Consider the following 7,025-nt stretch of genomic DNA (forward strand, 5'->3'; position numbering starts at 1 on the left):
GCCTAGGAGCAGAGGGGTGGAGAAGGCAGAGGCCTGAGTACTTGGGGCTCTGAGGGTGCTAATTGTTCACACACTTTTCTTTTGAGTTCTGAGAAAAACGATTCAAGTCAAGCTGCAAGTCGCAGCCATGGTCGGAGGATGAGCTGGCGCTATGGCCGAAGCAATCTCTCCTTCCTCCTCCCGCCCCTTCCACCTCTCCCAGCCGCAGCCCTGGGGACCCAGGGCTCCAGGGGTTCCCTTCCTGCCAGCCACGCTCATCTCTGGAGTGGGGAGAGGGTGGCGAGCGGTGGGCTGGGGGCGCTGCTCTCCGAGGCCCCTTCTGAGGAGCAGGGTGTCAAATCCCCAGCACAGCCATCGCCAGAAGAAAGTTTCTGGTGACACGGAGGGGACCGCTTCGGCACAGCAGAAGCAGGCAGTTTCTGGAAGGCCTGCAGTGCGGAGCGAAGGGAGAGCACGGGGGCTGTCAGGGGCACCACAGCTTCCACCGGCCAGCCCGGAGCCCCTGCCCTGGGCGTGGGGAATCCTCAGAACTCTGGGTCTGTCCCCTAGCAGTCCAGTCACGTGAGCGGTCACCGCGAAACCTAAGACGCGACCTTACAGGGTGTCGTGGAGGAGCACCCCTGGGTGTGAGCGCGCGTGCCCGCGTGCTGGTGCGCACTTCCGTGCTTTAGAGCGTGGGGAGGCTGGGAAGTGGTTTCAGACCTGACCGTGAGCGCTGGGGGCACGGCCGGGCGTGTGCCCTCCCTGACAGGGTGCGTGCTCCTGGGATGCTGTCCTGCTACTTCCTGAAAGTGACCAGGGGCTGACTCTCTAAGCGGGGTGTGACTCTGCTGTGGATGTTCAGGAGCGCACCCTGGTGGCAGGGCCGAGAAAGGGTTCGAGAGGGAGCGGAGGGAGAGGCGCAGAGGCAGGGTGGTCTGAGCAGGACAGATGGTGGGATGGTCTGGAAGGCTGGAACAGCAGGGGCAAGCAGGAGGCTGCAGGCAGCTCAGGTTTGGGTCCCTGGGTGGGTGGTAGAGTCTTTGGGGCACAGGGGAAGCCCGAGGGAGGTGAGAGACGAAGATTTCTTCCAGTTTATTCTAAGTCCAGGCCACGGGGAAGTTCAAGAGAAAAACATGCCAGAAGCAGCGAGGCTGAGGAGATGGGCTCCTGGGCACCAGGTGAGGGGTGAGAAATGGGACTGATGGGCTGGTGAGCATGGGCTGTTCGGGCCCCCACGGATTGCTGATGCTTCGTGTGCACGGAGGAGGTGTAACACTGTTAAACATCCGCGTTTAAGGGCTGCCTCCTCCCTTACTTACCATGAGTTTGGACATACTTTTCTGAGCCTGGATTTCCTTCTCGGTTAAATTTGGTGATATTATAATGACTTCCTGTGAATTAAGTGGGATGATCTGCAGAAAGCATGTGGCACACAGCAAAGGGAATCCATGCCCTCAGCATGGCAAACTTAAGGCAGGTGTGGTGGTGCACACCTGTAATCCCAGCACTCTGGGAGGCTGAGGCAGGGGGCTTGCAATTTCCAGCCCAGCCTGGGCCACTTAGTGACTTGGACTGCATCTCAAATAAGATAGAAGAAGGTTGGGGGTGCAGTGAAAGGTCAGTTCCTAAAAATGTGCGCACACACGCAGATGATGCACACACACACGAAAGAGCACCAAGCCCAGTGTGAGAAAGTGTGTTGTCTATGAGCATAGCTGCGATTTGATGAATAAAACGGGCCACATCACTTCTTGGCCTTTTGGCTAAGATCAAGTGTGAAACCGGGGTCATAAATGATTTAATGCAGTTTGTAACAAAATATTTCAAAGTTTATTTTGGGGTGCAGGGGATGATCCTTGTGGTGACAAAGTTTGAGTTTAGAGCTGTGGTACAGCTCTCCCAAGGCCGGAGGCGGAGTCAGGCAGTGCCAGAACACACAGCTCGAGTCCGCTCCGTTGTGCAATGCCCCAGGGACAGAGTAGGCGGGCTGACCCTGGCAGTGCCTCACACCTGACACCTGCTCCCTCTTTCCCAGGGTCCTCGGGTTTTTGAAACAGCTTTCTGGTGTCTGGCTTCCTGGCCAGGCAACCTGGGCTTCTCAGTGGGGGCCGTCCAGGAAACCTCTGCTACATGAGGCAGGTGTGGGTGTGGGAAGGCTCCCTGGAGATGAATCAGCCCTGCCTCCTCCTGGGTGAGTCAGAAGCCCGGCCTGGACACGCTAGAGGACTGGGGAGGAAAGGGGCAGCAGCGAGGGACGGAGAGCAAAGACCATCCTGCAATGGCATATGCCAACCACTAGAGGGCAGGAGCCAGGCAGGCAAAACTTCTGGCTCTTGTAGTAGCTGGGCGAGGGGGTGGACAGAGTGTGAGCACCCAGCTTCACAGGCTGCACATGGGCATAGTCCTTGCCTTCCTTCGATGTCCGCATTGCCTGCTATGGCCTGGCTTCTGCCTTGTGGAGAACTGAAGAACTAGAACAGAAGGGAAAGCAGGCCTGTCCTCCCTTGGGGACGCAAATCAGGTTCAGGGACATGGCTGTTGGGTGGACACAGTCTCGGCCTCCGTCCCAGAGACGCGACACCCAGCTGCGGACAGGCCCCAGATGCTGCCGACCGCACAGCCCCCATGTCTGTGCTCAGCGACCTCTCTCCCCACTTCCCTTTCATAGTTCCTTGGGCCTCTTTCTTTCGTTTTCCATGACTGCTTCTTTGCTCCTTTCTGTTTGCCTCCTGTCTGCGCCCTGCCTGCTGAGTGCTCAGCCCCGTCCGGGGTCCCAGGGGCGGCACGCTTCCTGCCGTCCCTCCTCAGGGACCCGTAGCTCTGTTTTCCACACGGTGCCTCAGTTCCACTCCTGGGAACGGAGGAGCTGTTCTTTGCTAGCGTAGTGATGTGATTTCAGGCAGTTAGAAGGTCTCCCCGCTTGCTTCCCCAGCTCCTAAATAGTACCCGAGTGACCCCTGTTGCTCCTCGGCAGCTGTAAGCGCTGCTGGCGTCTGGTGTGGGCGAGACCCTCTGCTCAAGCAGAATGAATAAGATCCAGCACCAGGGCACGCAAGGGACAGTCTAGAGGATTTCCCTGAGCACACAGGCACAGGGTGCTCTGTGGGACAGATCCGGTAGAAATGGGCCTGATTGGGGTATGGGAAAGCTCCACGAAGTGGCTAGCATTTAACTGGCCTTATAAGGGTTGCTGGGACCCCCTCTTCCTGTCTTCGTTTCCTGTCTGGTACTGGGGATTTGAATCTACACTGAGCTACATCCCCAGACCTTTTTTTGTTTGTTTGAGACAGGGTCTTACCAAATTGCTGAATTGCCCAGGTTGGGCTTAAACTTGTGACCCTCCCGTCTCAGCCTCCCAAAGTGCTGGGACTACAGGTGTGAGCCGTCACACCACCATGAGGTGTGGTGTGGCTGCGTGTGGTCACATTCTGAGCAGGGGGACCAGCATAAGCCAGGAGTGTCTGCCAGCCAGGTCCGTGTGTGTGTATCCTGGTGTGTGTTCCAGGCTCAGTGAACCGGGCAGGCAGGGGATGTGCAGGGAGGGTGGAGCGCAGGTGGGGCCAGCATCTGGGGGACACCGCAGTTAAGAGGGAAGGTCACTGGGAGCAGGAGTGCACTGCACTGCGGTGGTCCTTATCCCCTTCTATTGAATTCCTCCTGAAGAAGATTTTGACAGAAGAAAAATAGCACAAGGAGGTCAAGGGCCTCGTAGCGGAGGGGAGCCATGTGCCAATGCAGACGTGTAGAAGAGGATGCCACTCCAGCTGGCTCCCAAGCCCCAGCCTGCTCATGGCCTGCCCTTGCTGGTGTCACCCTCCCATCTCCTGGTCTCCCCGGAGAAGGGTCTCAGCCTGGTGCTCCTGGGCGTGGGTTTCTGGCTGCCACAACCCTGGCCCTGGGGAGCAGGGTGTGCCGCTGAGTCACTGCCTGGGCATCCGGGCCTGGAACGGATGGTGAGTCACCCAGGATGGGGAAGCTGCTTGACAGATGGAGGGGAGGGGAGCTGGCCTACAGGAAGGGCGGAGCCCAGCTCGGGTTGGGGTAGGAAAGGAGAGAAGGGCCTGGGAGGGACAGATGAAGCTGTCTAGCTGGGGTGGAGGCTGTGGTGTTTGCCTTCCTCGGGTGTGGGGCGGGCATGTGGGGGCTTGGGAGTGGTGAGGCGGCAAGACTGCTGGGGCCCCTGCCTCGGGCCTGGCCCCCTGGCTTGGGAAGTGTCCCCCTCATTTTCAGTCCTGGGTAAGGGTATCCTCCCTACCCACCCAGGTAGAGAGAGGCTGCGACTTGCTGCTCTCCCTGAAAGTCCTCTGAGGCTCCCTTGCCCGCCGCACTGACAGTCGATTGTCCTAGATGTGGCTGGCTGCACGCAGCAATCCCCATTTCTCCCTGCAAGGAATTGCTAGCCACCTCCAGTCCCCTGTTACCTTATGTATTCTACTGGGCCACTGAAAGTGACCTTACCTTGCGTCTCCAGCCCTCTGACATTAGCCCGCTGCCCTCCTCTTTATGTCCCCAGCTGCTTCTCTGGCCCCCAGCTTCCTAAAGCTGGCCCCAGATTGCTATACACACTGGTGTGGGTATGCACACACACACACACACACACACACACACACACACCCACACACCTGTACACGCACATGTGCAAGAGTGCAGGCCTGTGCATCCCACCTACCCTTTGTCCGGGCAGTCTCTTCATCCCTTCCCCTGGCCAGGACCGGCCCCTCCCCAGGCCACCTCCTTGTGGCCGCTGTGGCTTGGGTACCTCTGGGGCCACCCTGGGCTGGGCCCAGAGCTGTCCTCCAGCTGGTGGCTGAGTTGCAGTCTGGAAAGAGGGATGTGAGAGAGAGTAGGTGGGTGGCAGGGGGCCAGGCTGTGGCAAGATCAGGTTAGGGCAGGTTCAGCTGGCGGAGATGCAGATGTGGGGCCAGTGGCTGGTTTATAAATCCCCACCCCAGCTGCCTAGACCCAGGCTCCCCTCCTGGGTCTCTTTGCCATCTGGCTTGGTGAGTGCCTCGTCTAGGGTCGTGGTCTCGTTGTTGCCCCTCCACCTTGAGCCTGGTTTCCACACTCCTCTCTCTCTGGATTCTTTGGGTGGATCAGCCCCCAGCCTCTCCGGGTCTCTCATTGGGGGAACCTCTGTGAAGTGTCAGATCGAGAGGTGGTTCTCCAGTCTCAGTTAGGGGTTACTCTGAGGCTGTCTCTTGGGTCAGGCTTGGGGAGGCCCTCTGGGGGACCTCAGCATGTCTGGGTAAGGGGCCCTGTCTGGGGGTCCAGGCCCACATCCTAGTAGGTGATAGATATGGAAGGGCTGCTTTAGGAAGACTCCTGAGTTTGTTTTCTTTTTGTTTTTGCTTTGTGCAAAGTCCTGGTCTCCAGCAGGACTAAGGACAAGAGTCAGGGCTTTCAAAAACCTGGCCCCACTTGGGTCTGGCCCTTGAGTAGCGGCTAGGACTGCTCCCCATGCTTTCCTGCCTCAGCAAGAGCGCAGTGGGCAGGGTGTGGCTGGCGGGCTAGTCCATGACTCTCCCCGCTTCTAGCATCAGGCTGGGCTCCTCTGATGTCAACGGGGCCTGCCCAACGTTTGCAGGCCGATCTCAGCGTTCTCAGGGGCAGCCATGGAGCTGATGACCTCTGAGGCTGGCTGTCCTTGTGTCCCCAGGATCCACTGTGTTCCCCAGGCCCTGGGTGTTAAATTTCTTTAATGTGTTTTTTTTCAGACAGGGTCACTATGCAGCTCAGACTGGCCTTGAATTCATTAGGTAGCCCAGGGTAGCCTCAAACTCATGGTGATCCTCCTTCCTCAGCCTCCTGAGTGCTGAGGTCACAGTGCATGCCCCCACACTCAGCTAACTTTTTTTATGTGAATACCCATAGGCTCCTTCCTGGTGGGGAGGGCGTTCGGCCCCCTTATCTCTGTCTGCATGGAGGCAGCACTCCATGGCACAGGGCTCGGGTGAGGGGAGAGCACCCTTCCCCAGAGCTCCTGCCCCGGGCGGGGGGGCTTCCAGTTAGATGGCAGAGACCCTGACTTCAGCAGTCCATGGTCTCAAGAGGGAATGTTTCCTCCGGGAGCCTTACATTTCCAGGCCCCAGCCCGGCTGCTGCCAGACAGGGCAAGGAGCCCTCCCAGGCAGCCTGTCATGTGCCTGTGTGACCTGCTGCTTGGTGCAGACCGAAGTCAAGTCAGCACTCAGCTGTCCTGCCTTTCCCTTCCCACAGGCACCGGAGCAGAGAGCCCTGCCCTTGGAGGTCTCCCTAGTGTGATCAAGGGAGACTCGAGGCCCTGGCCTTGGTTAGTGTCTGCCTGTGGTGCGAGGAGAGGCAGGGCCTGCGCTTGGGGAGTCACTGCCCCTGCCTTCCATTCTGAGAGGGTCTGGTGGGGCTGGAGGCAGGGCTGCCCTGTGGCCTTGGGTGCACATCTTGCTGGTATCTTTCGGTCCCAGATGCAGCATGACCAGTCCCCCAGGGAGGTGCTGAGGTGGTTGTCTCCACCTTCTTCAAGTGCTCTGGGTGGGATGAGGCCAAGTCTAGGCTGAACAAGGGGAAGATGAAGCAGCCTCCCAGCTTTGTGGGGGTGAGTGGGTGGTGACGGGAGGGTCCAAGGGGAAGTGTGGGTCCATGTCTCTTCCCTCTCCCGCTCCACGGTGCCTGGGGAAGCAGTGTGGGATGGGCTGAGGCTTCCCCACCAGTTTTGCTTTCTAGCTGCTTCTGTGAGTGTCCTAACTCCTGAGGACCTCATGTTGTCAGGGCCCTCAGCATCCATCTGCCCATTTCCCCCGTCGGAGGGCTGAGCAACCCAAAGCCCAGACGGGGCAGTGACTGCCAGGATCTACAGCTTTCCATGAACTCCCTACTATTCTTGATTTCCATATTTATGTGCCAGACTAAGAGAGTATGTAGGGACAGTTAAGCCCATCTAAGACGTGCACCCCGGACTCTGCCAAGAAATGCAGTTAACTCTCATGGGCTCCTCATCCATACCTAAAGTCAGGCCGTCAGGCCTCAAGCTTTGAACGTAAGAGTGTCTTTCTTTCTTTCTTTCTTTC

The sequence above is a fragment of the Fukomys damarensis genome, unplaced genomic scaffold, assembly GCF_012274545.1.
Source record: "Fukomys damarensis isolate Sample0158 unplaced genomic scaffold, DMR_v1.0_HiC HiC_scaffold_33, whole genome shotgun sequence".
Taxonomy (NCBI): Eukaryota; Metazoa; Chordata; class Mammalia; order Rodentia; family Bathyergidae; genus Fukomys; species Fukomys damarensis.